This window comes from Thalassophryne amazonica, chromosome 15, assembly GCF_902500255.1.
Source record: "Thalassophryne amazonica chromosome 15, fThaAma1.1, whole genome shotgun sequence".
Classification (NCBI taxonomy): Eukaryota; Metazoa; Chordata; class Actinopteri; order Batrachoidiformes; family Batrachoididae; genus Thalassophryne; species Thalassophryne amazonica.
Genome location: NC_047117.1, coordinates 17,817,432 through 17,839,876, shown reverse-complemented (window position 1 = coordinate 17,839,876; position 22,445 = coordinate 17,817,432). Strand labels below are relative to the sequence as shown.

Genomic DNA, 22,445 nt, shown 5'->3' with positions numbered 1-22,445 from the left:
TTTTCATGCAATGGTCCTGTTATTTAAACATTGGACACCTTGTTTTCATTCAGCATTATGGTTGCACTTGGTTTAAATTTTAAGCTCGTTTAATCAAAGGAAAGCAATACTTTTTTGTTCTTTTTCCTGATCTAAAAAATGTTCTGATTCATGGCATCCCTTGAACACAGTTCACAAAGTCAATTAATGTGTTGTCCTGTCAGCCTGAAGCAAAAACTACAGCAAAGTACATGAACTCTGAAATTTGTTGTGTTGGTGCTTAGTTTAAAAAGTAACCGTAATAAGCACCTGATATGTGTGGGGTTGAAATGAAGAGAAAAAACAAAACAAGCAGTGTATCCACAGAAAAATTTAATCCAGTAATGTGCCATCCCATCTTATGTAGTCATCCATTGTGGCCCCTATTGTGGAATCATGGTTTCACAGATGCTTTGTGACTTCAAAACCTGCCCCCTGCTGATTAGTTTCCTACGTCATCAAGTTGCTTGGATCTAGTCAGATTTTTGAACATCAAGACATTGTATGCTACATCAGACAGGTTGCTGAATAGAGCTGCAGTAACTAATAAACACTTGTTTTCAACCTCAAAACAGCCCGTGGTCCTGCAGCCTGGGAATCTGTGACCCTGCAGTGACACCTTGACAGCTGCGCCAGGTTTGCAATAATTAGTCAGCTGTGTGCTAATGTCAATCCGTCAGCCATCTTTTGTTTTTCTTTCAGGCTTCTGCTGAACTTTTGTCACACAACTACAACTTTTTCAAATGGAGGTGCAGATCATCAAAATGATAAATGGGTCACAGAGAAGAGAAAACTAATCTGTCAGTTCTGATAGTAGTTTGATCCTTTTTGTTTGTCCCCTCAAGTGTGGTCCATCTAAAAATGCTAGGAGGGTTTCCTGTGTTGTGACAGACATAAAGGCTGTCTGCAGAACTGTGCATCAGTGTTGCTATTAGCTTGACTTGTATTTGTGGAAATATGAATCATTCCACAGCAGATGTTCTGTTTGTGAGATCCTTTGGGATGGTTTAAATTCTGTGCAACTTTGGTTTTATTAATAGTTATTTTTAAGCATTTATTTATTGGTTTTATGCATTTGGTTTTCATATTTTGTTGTTAGTCAGTCTCGTTTTTATTCATGGCACACTTTAAAATTAAGATGGCTTAATAATATAAATTGACTTGATTAGATGTGTACGATGAAAAATAATTCTGGTACTACAGAAAATAAATAACAAAATAAATAAATAAACTTGGGGGCAGTAACTGATTAATATTAATCAGTTACTACAGTTATTTATTTATTTCGGCCCACAGTGGTCTTTTTTAAACAGGGTGTTTAACAAATGTGAGTAAACCATTTTTCACAAAATTTTCAAGAAACATAACAAAAACCATTGAACTTTGAAGCACATTTGTAAGAAATTTTCAAAAACATTGACAAACAGCGTATTTGTACAAGATTCTTTAAAATTTTGTGACTGGCATGTTAGATGATGTATGTTTCAAGATCATTTAGAAAAAATAAAATTTCAAAAGTGTGTAAGTGCCTGTATTTGTTGATATGGAGGAGGCTTGTCAAATTACAGTCATGAGTGAAGGGAATAAGACTCATCTGTCCATGAAAGAGTGTTGTCCCTTTTTGTTTGTGAGAGTTTTGGAGCATGTTTGCAGTAGGGAGATGGCTCAAAACACCAACAGGAGCCACTTTGCACGGTGGAAATACTGGAACAGTAGGTGTAGGAATACCAGAGTTTCTTCCAATCATTTGTGGGTAAGTTGCAGAACAGTTTTACATGAGAGCTCCACAAAAGGTTTTGGTGTTGAAGTGCAGCCTTTGTGCACTGTCTTCATAAAAGAACACACAAACTATGGACTCCCAGGCATGCAGACGATTTGTCACTGAGACAGCCATATGCTTAGTCACATAATGTTAAAACTGTCCAATCAAATCAGTGTATCATATTCATTTTTCAATATGAAACCAAAAATTTTAAAAGAGCAAACCACAAACCCCTGGTTTTACAATATGTTTCCAAAACCAAAATTAAAAAAAAGACAAATACTATTTCTGATTTTTTTTTCCTCAAATCATACATGGATAACAAGCACTCATCAGGATAAACTGTCACTGTTATAAGGTGTCCGCTGTCCTTTCCTCTGTGTGTCCGCAGTTGAGAAACATTGGATCTCCTCCCTCAATCTACAGTGGGTTTCATTTCTCATTGTTTCGTTTGACAGTACTAATCACTGTGCACAAAACTTGGTTTTGTTTTGTGAAATTTCAACAAAAGAAATTGTAATTAAGCTGATTTAATGAGTTTTTGATGCCTGTCACAAGAACTGTATCTCTTCCCTCAGTTCTTTCCATATTTCAGGTCTGATTGACGTTTTCGGGAGAACTCCCCTTCAAGAACAAAACTTAATTTGTTTCTTGTCCCCTGCCGTGAAATAAGGGAAACCACTGAAATGGACACCGTCCGTCCATCACGTTTTGCGGGCTCTAGATTTCCCTCTTACACTTGGCATAGTATATACACCCATACTATATTGTACAAAGACTCAAATGTGAAGTCCAGGCATGTAATCTTGGCTCAGATTTTTAAGGTCACCCAAAATAATGGCAGACAAGACGCCCACCGCCTGACTCCAGATTGTCACTTTATCTCTCCAAATATCACGTCTACAGCTTACATGTGTATTGAACACCTATAAGATATCATGCATCCAGTTTTGAGGAAACAAAAAGAATTTAATTCATTTTGGTATAAGACTGTAACTATAAAATGTGGAACGAGTGCGCACTGTGAATACTTTCTGGATGCACCGTAATCCTGGCTAGATTTTGGCAGAATTGGTCATATTCATTTAAATTGGTTGGTTTCCTGTCAAGGAACCGGCTTTTAAGCGTAGTTCCAAATTGTCAACACGGTTGAGGTCGGGCTTGGAAGGCAATTACACAAGCTTATGTTTAAAACAATTCGCTCACTGGGGGTTGTCCATGCAACAAAGGGTCTGTCTTTGCACTGATTTTGTTTCTCCGTTCTGTTGTTGCCCATTTTGTATCATCGTAACATTTTCCATGTTTGCATGTTAATTACACAGCACCAGTTTGATTTGCACCTCCAGGAATGCTTTATTCTTTCCACGTGAATGTCATTAGACCTTTAGCAGCTCACTGCAAAGATGAAATAGCACTTCACAAGAAGAGGATAAACAAACAGAGCAAAAGCATTCTGGTTGTGTGCTTAAATTGCAGTGTATTGGGAGGGTTATTCAGGGCCTGTAAGTTGTGGCTTGCTATTCTCGTTGCAGGCATATGTGCCAATTGATGGGTTTGGGGTTCGGAAAATCCTTTGCTTTATGCTAATCAGACGTGGTGTGGCAAGCACGCGGCTCTGGTGTGGTTGGAGTTTGGCAGAATACTCTACACTCAGCGTCTCTGTAAAGTTGCAATTACATTTGGAGCACAGAATGCTGCAAACGTAGCCATGTCGCAGTATTCTTTTTTTTCCAGCTCTTTTTATCCATGCACAATTGGATTATATTTCATCATGGCTTTACTTTGTTCAAAGCCTCGCCAAAGAAATTGTACTCTCAGAAAGACCCTTGAAATACGGCAACAAGTCGTTCGATTTTTTTACTGAGCATTCTCATTGTTTTTCTCCGCTGAGGATATCAGGACTCAGTTTTACATCTGGCTGGCTGTGTATTTACTCAGTTGTGGAAGAAATAAAAGCATGGTGTAAAATCGGTGCGGCTGTTTTGAGCTGTCCTTGCAGACATTTGGATTTTTTACATGTACTACGTAAGTCACAACAGTTGGCTGTGTGGCATTTGTGTCGGCTGTAAACATGGAAGGTCTTCACGGAGTAGGGCTTTTGAAATGCTTAGCAACACTAAACAAGAAAACCAGCAGGCTTCACATTTGCAAAAACTTTGCTGTTCATATTATTGTGTTATTTTAGGTTGTCAGAATAAAATCTGCCCCGTTCCTCTGCAGGAACTTCACTCACTTCAGAGTCAGTATTCCTTTATCATTGCACATAGTACAAGAAAATGGTATGCACTTACTCCTGGTGCCTTCAGAAAACAAAACAAGGGAAAAAAAAAACTATCTTTTGTTTTTTGCTCTCATTTTTCATGAGCTGAACTCAAAGGTCTAAAACATTTGTATGTACACAAAAGACTTATTTCTCTCAATATTGTTCACAAATCTTTCAAAATTGTGTTAGTGAGCATTTCTCCTTTACCAAGATAATCCGTCCTACCTCACAGGTGTGGCAAATCAAGATGCTGATAGACAGCATGATTATTGCACAGGTGTGCCTAAGGCACAATAAAGGAAACAATAAAAGGCCACTCTGAAATGTTGCTCTTAGTTTTACAGTAACTTTAAAATGATATAGTTTTGTGAATCACTTTAATTTTAAAGGACGGTGTCGCATATTATTTAACATCCCGGTTAGCAACGCAACATCAAAGTATTCATGATTCTAAGTCTATCCATTTACATGCGGTAATAATTAGTAGTTGCTGATGTATTTTATTGCTAATTATCCCTCTCGCTCAGTGAATCAGCAGGTGCATCTCCGGAAAATGTCTTACTCTACATTCTCTACATTTCTCTGTGTGTGACGTACATTTAAGCTTCTGAACTTTCATCTGAATGTGCACGCAGAACAGTGAGCTGTTTTTCAGGCTGTCTGATCACACAGATGTATTTCTTAGATTTTCACAGTTACGTTGATGACAAGCGTGCACAAAGTGTGCACAAAGCTGAGCCTCTAAGCAGACTGTTTTTTTAACAGGCTGCGTTCATAATTAATGGACATGTACGCACACTGTCTTCTCACAGTAGAGAGTGGCTGCTGCTTTTACAGGTGACTACATCAAAATGAACAGTTATCACTTAAAAACGAGTCATTATTGTTGTCACACTATGTAAACTTTGCAATTAATCTGTGCCCCATTGTTAATGTTAGCAGCTACATTCCAATCAACAGAGTGCTAGGACGTTTCCTCAAAGCGACATCAACACTGTCAGAAACACTCTGAAAGGCGTACTCACGAGTACTTTGTTTTCTGCAGTCTCCGGGTTTTGCGAAATGCCGTATAACTTTGAGACCGGTCACGGACGTGTGCAAAGTAATCCCGGTGTATCACCAGATGGTCACTAATCTAAGTTGGTTATGATTTCGGTGCAACATGTCCTTTAAACTTTGACTTTGTAACAAACAGAAAGCATAAGATGGACTAAGTTATGCTTTCTAAATTAGGATTCACCACTTGCTTGCTAAAATTGTAGTTCTACTAGGTAATACAAGATCTTTAAATATCTGTATTTCATTTAATTGTTTTTGAGTCCAGATTCTCAGTGGAGTTTAATCTACTGCAGCGTCCCGTGATCACGAGGCAGCAAGTCTTTTATTCCTGCATTGCCGGTGTATGACGGTCTGTGGCTCAGTGTTGCGATTGGTTGTATGCTTGTTAGCTTTTCGGGCTAAGACACTTTTGTTGTCGTGGTCCCTTCAGATGTTTGTTATCCTGCATTAGCTTAGGCTTGCTGTGTGTTTAATTCCAAGGGTATCCAACGCTCAATAACTGCTATGTAGATTTTTGTCATTTTTCCTTTAGGACTTGAATCCTCTCTGGGCCTTGTCCGTCGATATTCATGATTTGTACAGGCCAACAACGCCTGTACTTCCTTGTCGGCTTAACTGTCACCTCTGCGTGGCATTCCTCAGAGATTTTTTCAGGGATGTTTTGGGACCTCCGCCAGAGCAGGGACTTGCTTCACCCCTGAAAAGACCCTGAAAATCTTCTTTGAGGGGTGGTCCTTGCAATGGACATGCAAAGTTGTCAGACCCCTAAATTGGCCGCTAGTTCCTGGGGTAGAAACTGGCTATCGATATAAAGTAGCTATGCTGGATGAAGAAACAAAAATACTAACTTGATTGTTTTTAAAATACATTTTTGAGCCTCATTAGTAATCTTATTAATTTCATCTGACAGGTCTTGTCACAACTACATCAAGGAAACTGGACAGAGAGCAACAAGATGAGCACATTCTTGAGGTAAGCACTTTTATTTGGAGAATTTGCATATATAAAGAAGAAAACCCAAAGTTTATGTGTAAATCAAAATCAACTTTCACGATTATTTCTTCTCATTCTCCTAAGTTCATAAAATTTTATATTTCTGAACATTATTGTGCACCCCCCCAGCCAATCTTTGCTGAATAGCAGATGTTACCAACTAAAAACATGCCTCATTATATACATGCAAAGCAAGACTTTTTTGGTATAATTTTCTTCGTGCTTTCCGTAGGTGAGGGAGGGGTGTGGATGAGGGTGATGACTGTTTCCTCTTTTGTTCTTCTCCAATTGTTCCGTCTCGTGGAGGGAGCAGGCTGGGACAGGAAAGCTGCTGTCAGCCAACAGGTTGCTGTTTACAACTTGTGGCTTTTAATTGAGCTGAGCTCTGTTCTCTCGGATAATTTTCACCTCAGATCTAAAGGTGATCAGAGTCATTCATTTGTGTTTTCAGTACAACAGGCAGCAGAGTGGGTGCTTTTTAATTATTGTTCCACCTTTTGTAATTCATTGATCATTTAAAGTTGGTGCAGGTCTTTCCAGGTTTTTTCTGAATATTGTATTAAATGACAGTACGGTGTGGACATTTAATTAATGCTGGACTTTTAATTAAGTACATGAAGTACAAACAGTTAATAAAAGTAATACGTATGTAACACTGTGGCGTATAGGCCTTGAATGTGTATGCTAGATTGAGTTTTTGTGATTGGTTTAGCCATTGGTCAGGGGATCCTTGATCTCTGGACTTAAATAAACTCCACAGATCTGTAGTTTTTGTCAAAAGCATTTCCTTTCAGACATTAATGGCATGAATGCCACTCCATACCTCTGAGCTGAGCTCAGCCAGCTGCGCTGCACATCAGCATCAGTGTAAATCATAAAGAATGCAGGACGTCTGATTTTGTTAGGAAAAAAACGATTTGGTCGATTGTAGTTTATTTTTTGTATTAGAGCATTTTGAAAGAGGTGTTATTTGATTTAAAACAGCAGTTTGCTTTGCAGTTATTAATTCTGGCCAGACTCTAACTTGACTCAGCAGAGAGCAGTGCAGCGTTTGGAGCTGTGCAAACGGAATGGAGGACGATTCTTGTTCTTGCCCGCAACAAAACAAGAGCCCCAATTAGTGACTTTAATCAGCACAAAAGTGACTCATGATTGATGTCTTTAAATGACTTTGAGAGGGGTTAAGAAGCGGACTTTTCGCTTCTGAAAAGCAGCGAAGCAGAGAACCAACAAAGCAGCGGGTCAGAGCACTGCTTAGCTGGTTCAAGCTTCAAGCTGCAGAAGCGGTTGATTACAGACCTGCTGCAGGGTCTGTAATCAACACCCTCAAAAACAACAGCTGCTCTGAAGGACCGATAAGGGAATCATTAAGCAAAAAGGCTATTGATGTCAGTGGATCGAATCATTTCTTAAGCCCCTTTCACACTGGGCCTGCATACAGTTGCATATGCTGCATATCTAATCAGGAATGTGTGCATTAGTTGCGCGCAGCAGGGGGGGAGAAGCTTGAGGAGGTGAGAGCACTGAGGAGCTGCAGTCAGGCAGGTGTGCGCTCTGATTTCTCTTCTAGTTATTTTTCTTCTTGTGCAGCACTGCAGGTGTGCGCTCTGATTTCTCTTCTAGTTTATTTTTCTTCTTGTGCAGCACTGCAGGTGTGCACTCTGATTTCTCTTCTAGTTTATTTTTCTTCTTGTGCAGCACTGCAGGTGTGCACTCTGATTTCGCTTCTAGATTATTTTTCTTCTTGTGCAGCACTGCAGGTGTGCGCTCTGATTTCTCTTCTAGCTTCTTCACATGACCGCGGAGCTGCAGCCAGCGATCACTCACGCAATCTGTCTGTGAGTGGACGTGGAGATGTCCTCTGTGAGGACACTGGATGTGGACATGTCCTCTACTTGGCAATCAGTCTGTGAGCAGGAGTTGATGGACTTTATGTAACACAATCGTGAGAGAACTCGTGAGGAGGTGAGAGCGCCGAGGAGCTGCAGCCAGGCTGTGTGATTTATAGCTCGGCAACAATGGAGCACAGCAGGAATCATAATTTGGTGTCGGGCAAAGTTATATTGTGTGGGTGTGGCATCCAGTCACGTTAAGTACCATTACATTGCCTCTACTTGCGTGAAAACTACTTTGTTTATGCATCCAGTGCTCTACGCTGAAAATCCACAAAAAAATTAAACGTTTAAAAAATTAAACATGTTTAATTTTTTTGCATCCGTTTCACACTGCCCTTTGCGTCCTTCAGTGTATTGTGGCGTTAGGCTGCAAATCTCGGCTTCGTCATGACACCGCATGACGTAACTCTATGTTGGCCCGGTGTGAAAGGGGCTTTAACGATTTTTGGTACCTGTTCATGAATTATACTTTTTTAGTATTGAAATTTGGTGCTGAATGAAAAAAGGAATTTTGGGATACTCTTGAGCATCGAAGCATTTTAGCTAATGTCACAAAAGTATCAAAGTTTTGGTACCCAGCTCAACTGTTGGTACATCTGAAAGATTTTTGTAGCGTCATCCGGCCATAATTTAGTTGACCGTGCAGTTCTGTGGTGATATTTGCATGTTCCTACATGGAATTATTGAAGAGGTTTTAGAACTGCTTTTGCTAGTACGTATGTGGTCAAAGGTTTTATTATTAGCTTGGTATAGTTACTTGATTTAATGTTTTTGGGTGTCCCAAAAAAGTAGAATTTTTCATAAGGCATACAACTTCAATCTGAATTCAAATTTAAAAGTACTCCTATGCATGTATATTTCTCCCCTTTGAAATATACACAAAAAGTCCACATCGATTCCTCCTTCAGTGTGCTTGGGTCTTTGTACATTGTGACTATGCATTTGTCTGAATGCTATCCTATTTAATTTCATAAAGAATATGTGCCGGTTAGATCATTTAAAGCAAGTAGCTTTTGACCTAAATAGGTAGAACGTGTCTGAGTGTGTGCAGCCTTAGAAGAGATGTGTCACCATGGTAACTTTAGAAGTTTGTCCGTGTTGGCCACTGGTTAGTGGAAATGCAGCAGGAAGCTGTCGGTGGGGCAGCGCCATCCCATAAACCCTGCAATTTGACCCATGCACACCTAGCTGTGTCCTCGGGGCAGGTAATCGACAGCTAACCATTAGTCAGAGGAGTAGATTTGTTTGTCTTTTATTTGTAGACTGGGTGCAGGGACAACCAATCAACATGAAATTCAAGCTAGTGCCAAAGGTTTTGTGCTGGCTTGTTGCAGAGGAAGAAACAAAACATGTGGGGCCTTGGAGAACATGTGGAGCAGTTAGGGTGGGGGCTGTGTCAGCACTGTTTGGAGCAAATGCCAAAAAAGAGGTGGAGGCTGCACGGGGGGGCACCGGCTTTTATGATGAGGCGAATGGGGGTTGGTAGTTGTGTGCCTGTGTGAGTCTGTATCTGTGTGAGACAGAGGGAGAGAGAGAGCTAAATGCAGACAGGCAGCGGGGGAATTTGAGTAAAGGCAAAGCTGCTCTTGATGGTCTGAGTGTGTCGTGGGATCTAGCGGCAGGATGAGAGGCCTCCATCTGAGGAGTGGGGCGGGGTGGGTAAACAGCAAAAGTGGGACATGCCAGGACATGTAAAGGATTCAGGCACTATAGAGGGAACGTTATAATGGAAGAGCTATGGTGAATGGGCTGTTCACATTTCTTTTCTGGACATAATGGTGGAGTACATTATGGACACCCTCTCTTTGTGTCCAATTACAATATTGGATCCTAAACTTGAAGAGCACTCAGAGCAGCATATCTCTGACAAGGCCCAACAGTCCCGTGTTTATATCTTGGTTAATATTTTTGTGTTGTTGCTGTCTTTTTCATTGCTAGAAGGCTGTTTCTTTGATCCATCTTCAAACATTCAGAGATTGCTGAATGCAGAAAAATTAAAAATTTTGAGCCTTGAACAACACCGGGGCTGCCATGATTAGGTGACTAGTCATGATTACATTGACTGTTGTTAGATAATATCTGTGCTAATTCCTTATTTTCTATTAGTGATCAGGTACTTGCCTTTGTTATCTGATTGGAAGTCTCTGAAATCTGGTTTAAAGTTTAAACATAAGAATTAAGTTTCACTTCCATCATGCATGTGCAAGTTTCAGATACAGGGATGGCTCCCCCTGTCTCTGAGAGCCAGTAACATATAGACTAAACCACACCGTCTGTAACACCCATATTGTATAAATGTGTTGTGTCAGCCACCTTCATAGTCTTTTCACAAGATGGACTCCGTCTGAAGACCCAGGCCTGATTTTCAACGTGACTTTGAATAAGTTCAAAATGAGGAATATATCGATTTGGTTCTTTGTCAGGGGAAGTAAATTGCATAAAGAACCGGGAGAAATTGTTGTGTGGGCCGCTGAAGAGGAGGTACTGCTGGCCCACCACCACCAGAGGGCGCCCTGCCTGGAGTGCGGGCTCCAGGCACCAGAGGGCGCTGCCGCCTTATGGGAGTAGCCTGGGTGACAGCTGTCACCCATCACCAGACACAGCTGTTCCACTCAGCACAGAGGTATATCAGGAGGACGGCGTCTCCACCTCAGTGCCGAGATATCGCCTAAGACTGAGGTAATATTCTCTGCATTTATATTCTGAACAACCAGCTAAACTTGTTAAACCTTTTCAGGACTGTTGACTACTGATAGCTTCATTGCTTGGATAAGTACTCACCTTCCTGCTGTACTTTGACAAGAGGTGGAGGCGGCTTCTCCCCTCTCCGTTACTGGGTGCGGTCGCATCCACACCTGTGTGTTGTTGCTCTCTCCCGCCAGCAGTACCGGATCCGCGAGCGGAGCAGTGGCCACCTGGGAATTCGGGACTTGGCGGTTCCAGTATTTCCAGGGTTCGGTGGCAGAGGAGATCTGGGTGGTTCCGGTTCGACTGAGACGGACGTCTCCTACCTTCGAGCCTGCCCACACGACACCAGCGGATTCGAACCCAAATTGTGATTGTTGTATTTATTGTGCTCGTTTCACAAAGTAAACCTGTTATTTACCTTCTCCATTGTCCGTTCATTGCGCCCCCTGTTGTGGGTCCGTGTTCCTACACTTTCACACAGAAATTACACTATCAAAATTGTCGGTGAGTAATTTAATAATCAACATCATCGTTTTTATTCATTTATTGTTTTTTAGGTTTGTTTTCTCTGCCGCTGTACCTTCTGCTTCTCTTGAAAAGTTATACCCCAACAATATCATGGCTAGCCGACAATGGAGCTCTAAAGTTTGGAAGCATTTTGACCAAAGTAAAGAGAAAAACGTGCAATGCAAAATCTGCAAGACAGACCTTGCTTTCACTGCCTTCACCCAATGATGGAAAAGAAATATACAACCTTTGAAAAGGTCATCTCTCGTCTCTCTCTCTCTCCTCTCTCTCCTCTCTCTCTCTCTCTCCTCCTCTCTCTCATCTCTCTTTTTCTCTCTCAATTTCAATTTGTTTTAATTGTCATGGATGTATTAAAACAATATTGTCAACAATAATAAATAGTAAAATAAAAAACTAATTAAATGAGTAGTAAACAATAGCAACTTTCAAAGACAACAGCTGCATGCTAGTGCGATAAGCCGCAATTTAAATATGATCCGATTAGTCGATTATCAAAAATAATCATTTGTTGGCAGCCCTGAAGAACGCAGAATACTGGGGTTTCTGTCTGCCACAGTGAAACTGAAAGCAGTTTCTAATGAAACACGCTCTTGTCTCTGGATGTCCAATCATTTGTTTTTATTTATGCTGCTGAACTCAGTCACAGAATACTGAATAGCTGCCAGTAGTGAGTCCTGAGATACTTAGAGTTTCTTAGATAACACACTTACACAGGCCACACTGCAAGAATGTTAAGTTGATCCCATTATATGCTTGACAATTGACCGTAATGCATGAAGAAAAAGCTAACTGCAAATCTAAGTTGCTTCCTTTTTTTAAAATAAAATAAATTACATTTTTGAAATGGCTCTTGTCAGTTCCACTTCCGTGCAGCATTGTCATGGTATTCACAACAAAGAAAGTTGGATATGATGATCATGGTGTTTTAATTCGGACCACGAGCTGTCGTTGTGACCATAGACTGCATATATAGTGGACAAAGCATGTGTGATGTCACCCACAGGTTTTCTATAGAGACTTGAAACAGCCAGTATAAAGCCTATATATGGGCATTGCCATGTTTGCAGCAGTGGCAGTGCTGACTCTGGTTATGTTGTGATTAAAGTCATAAATGGAAGGAAAAATGCTTGTAGTGCAATGCGACACCATTGGAGTTGGCACCATTGGATTTCATTAGATTGCTATCTAATGAAAGTTACAAAAGAAGAAAAAGCAGTAGAGAAGATGACTGAATAAACAAACAAATCTAACCCGAAATTACTGGGACTGAAGCTGCCTCTGTTTAAAATGCACGTTTGCATATTTGAAGTGAAGTTGAGCATGAATATGTTTTTGAACATATTCAGTAATTATGTTGCTACACTGCTGTGGCCATCAATGTTGCTTATGAAATGAACCCAGGTGGATTGGGGTGAGACTTGTGTTTGGAAAAAGCTATCAGTCTGAAAATTCTTTGATTGGACCCAATCCTGTTGTTTGAGATCAAACCTGGACATCCGTACTTCTCTACTTCATCCTTCATTTTGAAATAATCCTTGTTTTGTGTAGTGTTCTTCTTTTATTTAAATGTGTGTCTGCCCCCCCCCCCCCCGCAAGTAAAAAAAAATGGATTGAATTTTCCATTATTCTGACACAGAAACCAATTTTCTTTATTAGTAAAAAATTTGTTGAAATAATAGTGTTTGGAGGCCACACAAAAAAGCTAGTATTTTGAAATACACTCAACAAAAATATAAACGCAACACTTTTGGTTTTGCTCCCATTTGTATGAGATGAACTCAAAGATCTAAAACTTTTTCCACATACACAATATCACCATTTCCCTCAAATATTGTTCACAAACCAGTCTAAATCTGTGATAGTGGGCACTTCTCCTTTGCTGAGATAATCCATCCCACCTCACAGGTGTGCCATATCAAGATGCTGATTAGACACCATGATTAGTGCACAGGGTGTGCCTTAGACTGCCCACAATAAAAAGGCCACTCTGAAAGGTGCAGTTTTATCACACAGCACAATGCCACAGATGTCGCAAGATTTGAGGGCGCGTGCAATTGGCATGCTGACAGCAGGAATGTCAACCAGAGCTGTTGCTCATGTATTGAATGTTCATTTCTCTACCATAAGCCGTCTCCAAAGGTGTTTCAGAGAATTTGGCAGTACATCCAACCAGCCTCACAACCGCAGACCACGTGTAACCACACCAGCCCAGGACCTCCACATCCAGCATGTTCACCTCCAAGATCGTCTGAGACCAGCCACTCGGACAGCTGCTGAAACAATCGGTTTGCATAACCAAAAAATTTCTGCACAAACTGTCAGAAACCGTCTCAGGGAAGCTCATCTGCATGCTCGTCGTCCTCATCGGGGTCTCGACCTGACTCCAGTTCGTCGTCGTAACCGACTTGAGTGGGCAGATGCTCACATTCACTGGCGTTTGGCACGTTGGAGAGGTGTTCTCTTCACGGATGAATCCCAGTTCACACTGTCCAGGGCAGATGGCAGACAGTGTGTGTGGCGTCGTGTGGGTGAGCGGTTTTCTGATGTCAATGTTGTGGATCGAGTGGCCCATGGTGGCGGTGGGGTTATGGTATGGGCAGGCGTCTGTTATGGATGAAGAACACAGGTGCATTGATGGCATTTTGAATGCACAGAGATACCATGACGAGATCCTGAGGCCCATTGTTGTGCCACAGGCCACAATTGACAACCTGATCAACTCTATGCGAAGGAGATGTGTTGCACTGCATGAGGCAAATGGTGGTCACACCAGATACTGACTGGTATCCCCTCCCAATAAAACAAAACTGCACCTTTCAGAGTGGCCTTTTATTGTGGACAGTCTAAGGCAGTGATTCTCAACCGGGGTGCTGCGGCACCTAGGGTGCCGTGATCGATCGTCAGGGGTGCCGTGGGTATTTTTCATATTCGCGATTATTTTTCATATTTGCGATTACCGTGAATTATTTATTTTATCCACAAAGCATAAAACGACTCAGAATCTGACGTCATTGTGCTGCAGCCTCGCTCTCGTCTTAAGGCGGGACAATAACAAGGAGGCTGACGGCCGATTAAAACAGTGTCGTCTCCTTCAAAAGCCGTCTAAAATGCGGAGCTGTCGGTGTCTGTGCCTGTGTGTGCACGCGCGCGGAGTTAACAGGCTGCAGACTGTGAGGGAGGGGGTGAGTGAGGGAGATTCCTGAATGCAGGCGAGACACGTTCAGTGCGCAGCGAGCACGGAGCAGAGAGAGGATTTTAACCCGAGTGAACGTTAACAAAACGGAAACGTGAAGCTGCCTTTACTTCTCTCTGAACTTTCTCTAAAGGTGTGATTCTGCCGTTACCGTCCTGTTCTCACCATGTGCGCGTCGTATGCTGAATTTATGAGATCATGAGATGAAATAAACGGTCAAATATATTTAAAAACATATTTAAAAAATGAGAATATATGAATGAACTGAGAGCCACAAAAAAAAAATGTTCAGACGCACAGATCACAAAAGCAGGTGAGAACGCTGAACTTTACAGCTGTTATTTTCCAAAGGTATTTATTTGTTCAATCTTAAGCTTAATGTAGTGTTTAAGCACAAAACGTGACTGATGAGGAGAACAATTTCAGAAATGCAACAGAAACAACCACAAATCAGAAAAAGTTGGGACTGTATGTAAAATGAAGATAAAAATAAAAATGTTGCACTATTCCCAGTTTCTCCACTCACAGAAGCCAAACGTTCTTCCAGAGTTGTGTAATTATACTCCAATAGTAGAATATAAGAAGGGGAAAAAAAGAAAAAAAATAGACAATATATTCGTCAATCGCAATTATTTGTCTGACAATTAATCGTCTCCAGAAATTCCTAATCGTGACAGCCCTACTTGAGATCAGAGCGCAAAATGCTTGAGGATTTTCGAAATGCGATGTTTTCTGTTATCGATTTTCTATTGCGATAATTGGGTTTTGTGCAAAACCAGAGGTAATAGCATTCTAATATATTTAGTTGGTGGTGTGCCGCAGGATTTTGTAAATATAAAAAGGGTGCCGCGGCTCAAAAAAAGGTTTGAAAAACACTGGTCTAAGGCACACCTGTGCACTAATCATGGTGTCTAATCAGCATCTTGGTATGGCACACCTGTGAGGTGGGATGGATTATCTTAGCAAGGAGAAGTGCTCACTATCACAGATTTAGACTGGTTTGTGAACAATATTGAGGGAAATGGTGATATTGTGTATGTGGAAAAAGTTTTAGATGTTTGAGTTCATCTCATACAAAATGGGAGCAAAACCAAAGTGTTTGCGTTTATATTTTTGTTGAGTGTATGTGTTTCAATGTTGTTTTATGGCAACTCAGCACTTTGATAAAGCAATGCCATATGAAATAATTATTTTTGTTCTTTATTATAAACTGTTTATTCTTTATTATTTTATATTTCAACAGCCAAGGGACATTTGACGATTTGTGAGAGAAAAATTGTTTCCCTGGCACATTTTTAAAAAAATTCCTCGCTAATCCGAATAATCGATTAATCGTGTCGAAACCCCATCAGATTCATCGATGGTCTAAATAATCGTTTGTTGCAGCCCTTAATTGTATTTCATGCCCCACCTGCAGTACCTTCCCCATATAGTGGGAGAGATTGAGAAAGCAGGATTCATTTAAGTTTATGCATTTGTCCATTGTGAACAATGTTGCGTGGACAAGGCTTTTGTTTTATTTCAAACATATTTTCTTATGAAAAATTGCACATTGCAAATTAAATTTAGAAAACATTAGATCCTTATAGTTTATCGTTAAAGTTGACTTTATAATAAATAATTCTGAAGCCAGTAGGGTTGGATATCGAGAACCGGTGTCACAGACCAAACTGTCCACGCTAAAAATTGGTCCGCCCTCCCTCCACTGCACATGCATCATTTCAGAGCTCAGCTGCTCGTCTGAGACAGAGTCTCTTCACCCAAAGCGATCAAATGGAGTAATAACCATCAGATGACAAGGTAAAACCTCTTAAATCATTCTAAAGTCAGTTTTAAGCAGAAACAAGTCTGTTTTAAGCAGAAACGAAGCGCTACTCTGTGATGCTTTGAAATGACTGACGCGTAGTGAATGCATCAGCTAGCAGCTTGTGTAGCCACTGCGCTATGATCCCTTCCTCCATCTTTTATAATGAAATAATGCGAAATTTATGTGGAAATGATTGTTGTACAAAAGCTTCAGATATCTTGCTGAGATAGATGATGACTGGAGTGTAGTTTTAAGCAGAAACGGGGTGATAATCCGTGAACTGCGGCTAATGACACATACGTATGCAATGAAGGCAAGGCGGACCGATTCTTAGGGAGGACCATTTGGTCGGTGACACCGGTTCTTTTTGAGAATCGTTAAGAAATGATTCGATCCACCGACATCAATAGCCTTTTTTGCTTAACGATTCCCTTATCGGTCCTTCAGAGCGGCTGTTGTTTTTGAGGTGTTTATCAGGAAAATGATAATTTCTCTACGCTGATTGCAGACCCCGCAGTGGGTCTGTAATCACCTGCTTCTACAGTGGCTGTGCTTTGCTTAAAGCAACGAAGCAGCGCTCCGACCCACTGCTTAGTTGATTCTCTGCTTCGCTGCTTTTCAGAAGCGGCAAGTCCGCTTCTAACTCCTCTCAAAGCCATTTAAATATGTCAGTCGACTCGTAAGTCACTTTTGTGTGGATTAAAGTCACTAACTGGGACTCTTGTCTTGCTGCGGACAAGAAACGAGAATCGTCCTCCGTTCTGTTTGCACAGCTGAAACGCTGCGCTGCTCTCTGCCGAGTCAAGTTAGAAAGATAGAGTCCGGTCAGAATTAATAACTTTAAAGCGATTCGCCATTGTAAATCAAATGACAACTCTTTCCAAACGTAATACAGACAACAAACAAAAAAACTTTTTTTTTTTCTCCCAAAATGAGACGTGTTTTATGAATTACAAACTGACGTGCAGTGCTGCTGGCTGAGCTCAGTTGAGAGGCTATGGGGTTACATACATTTATGCCATTAAAATCTGAAAGTAAATGTTTATGACAAAAACTACAGATTTTTTGTATTTCTATTTATGTCCAGAGATCAAGGATTCACCATGTACAGATTGTATTTATGTTCAGAGATCAAGGATCCAGTGACCAATATCATATTTATTTACTTTAAGATTCAATAAAATGTTGTTGGCATAGAAAATCTGTAAAGCCTACTTTTAGTACACAGAAATTCACAAGAGGTATTGATAAGGGAATTGATAAGGAATCAGATCGATAATGAGAATCGATAATGTCATCGATATCTATAAAATCTTATCAATACCCATCCCTAAAAGCTAGTCAAATGCTGTTTTTAAATGCATTTTATATTTATTCTGAAATATAGATATTTTTAGTAGTCATCTTCTGTTTGTATATTACTTGCTACCTTAACCTAGTGCCTAAAAAGCAAAGTGTTAACACTAAATATGAAAAGCGATACAAAAATGCAAAGACCCAGACACACAGTAATTGTTAAAATTGTAGTTTCTTAAGACGTGCTCACAGCGTTTATATTTTCATTGTTTTATTTCTCTTTCATTTAGCTGTAGTGCTTTATTGTTCATACCAAAATGGATCAATTTTTTTTCTGATAATTAAAATAACAAGGCTTGTTATCACCATAGATGAGCAGACATAGTGCATGCAGTCACATTGCATATATTCATTACACACCGCAAGATGAGAACCTATGTTTCCTGAGAGACACTCGCCCTCAGGTTTTCTCTCATCCCAGTTAATTGATTTTGCTCATGTGAATAATATAGACAGCTGCAAACTCCATGAGAAAAACAAAAACACATTACTTTACTAATTGAAACTGTGCTACCAAATGGAGTGTGCATGGCTAAGGACTCCTGACTGTTTTAGTAAACCACTTAGCAGATGGTTTCAAATTGTACCCTTCTTTTTTTTGCTGCTTGAAGCTAGAAATCTTACATCTCTGTTAGTGCTGAGATGCGGAACCCTTGAGCCAGTTTTTCTGAGACGAGATAAAAGTTGTTTGTTTAGGTCGGGCTGTGGTCCTCAGCTTTTGATTACATTCCTCAAACTGCACACTCAAACGTCAAAAGACATACAAGGCTGTTAAATCATTGCACCATTACAAAGCATCGAGATACCACCAGAGACACTTGATGTCTTGACTTAAATTAAGCCTCCAATAAATTATGCAGTTGTGTCTTTTCTCTGGTGAAAGTAAAATGAAAACATTCAGCTAATTAATAATAATCAACTTTAGAGAGTTGTCAGTGCACTGGTTGGAAAAGCTATCAATATAATTATCATTGAACACAAGCAATTTTTGTATTTTGCACTAATAACTGTTTCAGTTGATTATTGTACGGGTGTCATGATGCTAACATTTTAGTTGTGGATGCAGATACCAGTGAAAATTCACAATATTTTTTTTATTGTATTTTATTGAATCCTTTTCACAATAATCAAAAATATATACAGTATAATGTTATATAGTGAACATGTAAAATATGGTTGATTTATCACTTATCTCATCACTCATCTTTAACTGCTTATCCGGGATCGGGTCGCGGGGGCAACAGCTCCAGCAGGTGGACTTATAATAAATTTAATATTAAAACAAGACTACAATTTTTGTTCATGCACAGCCGCTCTGCTCTTTGTCAGCCTGATTCCCTCAGATCTCAGAAGCTAAGCAGGGCAGCATCTGGTTAGTACTTGAATGGGAGACCTCTTCGGATCACCAGCGACTGTGTGTGTGTTTCTCCGGGTGAAACTGGAGTTGCGTCAGGAAGGGCATCCGGCGTTAAAACTTGTGCCAATTCCCAATGCGGATCTGGCTGTATCTGCTGTGGTGACCCCGTCCCGTGACGGGAGCAGCCAAAATGACAGCACAAACATTGTAAATTTTGTACACCAAGGAAAGAAATGTTCAAAATAACGACAGGTGCGTAAGTCAGCCAATTATGATGCAACTACGTAAAGGCCTTCAATTGGTTTCAAATGAGAAAACCTCTGTCAAACACCAACAGTCATTCATGTCAAATACCGACATCTAGTATTTGTCAAATGCCAACATCTAGTATTTATGTTAAATGCCGACATCTAGTATTTATGTCAAATACCGACATCTAGTATTTGTCAAATTCCAACATCTAGTATTTATGTTAAATGCCGACATCTAGTATTTATGTCAAATACCGACATCTAGTATTTGTCAAATTCCAACATCTAGTATTTATGTTAAATACCGACATCTAGTATTTATGTCAAATAAAGTTTGCTAATGCATTGCAGTTGAGGAAGAAATTTATTTTCTGACTGAAGGTTGTGACGCAAGTTGCGGATGAAAGATTGCTTCTAGATGAGCTTGCTTATAAAGAAAAAAAACTTGATCATTTACATGATTTAATATGAGAAGTGTCCTCTTAACATCCAAAAATGTGCAATTCAGTCAGTGTAAAAATTAAACATCAAACTGAATTTTGTGTTTTCGTGTGTTATAAAGAAGGTATGTTCTACAAAAGTGGCCAGTATGGAACAAAGATTCCATCTTGTGTGATTGGTCAGTTCAAATCACATTTGTCTGCTTTTAAACAGCAGCGAAGACAGGGCAGATCTTTTTTTTTCGAGGGGGGGAAGCTAAAAACAAACAAGCAAGCAACCAAAACAAACAAAAACCTTTGCCACCATTATTATAGCCCATTTGGACTGATTTGTGCTCCTTCATGCTAAGTGTGATGGGGCCCTTACCTGTACGCATAGCACCTCATGCACATGGTGGGAGGTGCAGCTGTGATTCAGTGGATGCACTGAAAATGTATAGACGTATTAGTTAAAGTTAGAAAAGTTGGGAAGACATCACCGTTGCCCATGTGGCTCTGTGGGTCAGGCCCACATCTTACAGCTGCATCGTTACAAGCAGTGCTTAATTTGTAAAGTGGGAGGTCCCGGAGCGCAGAGGATGAGCTGCTCCGGTGCGGAAGAAAAAAAAGAAGGGTGGGGTGTGCTTGCGAACAGCGCTGTGTGCCATACCAAAAATAAACTGGGCATGTATTGTAGGCCTAATAACACTAGTCACACCAAATCCGGTTAGAGTACAAAATCCTATGTTTAATGCTGTATTTAGTCAACAAAGCAAGACAATATAACTAAAGCCAGTGAAAGACTGGGATGTAACCGGATAAAATGGTAAACACAAATATACACCAAGTCCTTGAAAAATAGATATCTCCGTGGCATGAAAACAAACATTCAAAGACTTGAACACTACAAACATGACTTGGCCACGTTAAATTTAACAACAAAAACACATAGGCTCAGCAAAATACCAGCACAGCAGAGAATAATAAAGTTCATCTTACTTACACGTATCTCAGTTGTTCAAAACAGCCCATACAGCATCAATAGACCCACTGGCCTCTCTTTCCCTGCATCTCTCTCTGCTCCTCTGGTCCCGTGCAGTTCTGTGTCCTTGGATAATCCACGACTTCACGGATACGTTTTTTGTTTTTCTTTAAACTGTTCTTTGGTCCAGATTTCCCCACTTGCTGCTTCACGAGACCTTCCCGCTCCTCATTCCCTCTGACTGGTGCACGAGCAGGTGCACTAGCTTCACTGTCATCCTTAGCTGTCTCACCGTGATCTCCCTGATCCTCGACAATCCCACTGACTGAGCTGCTACATTCTCCGTGGCCACCGCTGTCCACCGCAAGCTTAGCTCGTTTGGGATCCGGCTGTCCGGATGGTTTGAAAAACATCAGCAAACTTTCTTGCTTTTTTTGCATTTTCCCCCTGTGCTAGCGAAAAACATACACGTAGGCTACGCACACTACACGGTCAAATGCCCTCTAGAACGGAAGTGTGCACCCTCCTTTTCCATAATATAGATATATTGTGGATCTCGTTTCATGAGAGAAATCACCAAAAAGACAGATATCAAAATCAGACATTGACACTAAACAAACTTTCATTTATTTATTTAATTGTTTGATTTTTTTTTTTTTTTTTTATTTTGTTAGTCAATAGAGGTGACGGATCACCGGATCCAGTATAAATAGCTGGTGAAGCCAATGTCTGAGGTTCCGGAGCGCGCGTCCGAGGTTCCGGAGTGCGCTCTGGCTTGCTCCCCCCTCAAATTAAGCCCTTGTTACAAGTCACATAGCCCTTGCAGGGCCTCAAGAGGCAGCCTGTAAAGGGGGCTTGAACCCCGTGTATACCTGCTGGCATACCTATGTGTAATATTCACATAGGTGTTAATCCGTCTGTCCGGATACAGCCATTCTTCATTGGGAATTCTCTCCATGCCTTGTGTCTGTTTGATATCACAGCACTGTCACCTTGTGCATACCTGTTTAAAAGGGATGACAGGCTTGACTCTGATTGATTGATTGTAAGATTGATTGTGTGAAAGTTGTGGGAACCTGCCTGATATGAGAAAGGAGATGGACGAATTTAAAATGAAATAAACCCACACAGCATATAAAAACACTGCATTTATCAAGTGAGCAATACAAATCGGATCCGTCTGTTCCTCTGTAGATGACCCATGGTCACAGACATACTGCTGATACATGAATGAAAGTGCTGCATTTGTCATACTGTTGGCTTGTCCTCATCCTGCGGTGCGCCGCTCACAGCCCTCACTGCCCGACACGCGTGTCCGGTCAGATGTGACGTGTTGTGGGGGGAGCCGACACTCTGGCACGTTACATGTGCACTTGGCAGTTTCATAGTTGTGGGGCACTTGGACAATTTTCACATCCAGCTTGACAGTGATTGTCTGGAGACTGTTTTCCTGATGATAGTACGAATGGCCACACATTTTATAAGTGCCATGCGAGCGGTGTTAGATGTTCATGCGTGTCAGCTGGAATTTGGCCAACACCTGCCGCAAGAGGGTTCGATGGGCTTGCACAGTGCACACGCTGTCTTTCAGCCACTGGTGTGCGCAAATAGTTGTAGCAACAGGTGTACGAGGCAGCTACGATTTTACACATTTGGCACACAATTCCTGCTTCATGCGCACTTTCTGCACAAATGAACCAAATTTGCACTATGTGTGAATAGGCCCTAAAGATAGCACCCCTAGTGTTATTAAACTGCAGAGAGAAGAGGCCTCCTCTGCACGAGTTGGTGAGTGTGTAACAGCTTGTTGCTGACGTGTGTTTATATTGGGAGCACTCGCTGCTTATTTGAAAAGTTCCCTTGATGGCTAATCT

General features: G+C 40.8%; 1 protein-coding gene across 1 annotated transcript in view; it reads left to right on the top strand.

The window, feature by feature from the left end:
* Nucleotides 1-22,445, top strand: part of fat1a (FAT atypical cadherin 1a) — a 245,429-nt gene that overhangs the window by 109,496 nt on the left and 113,488 nt on the right.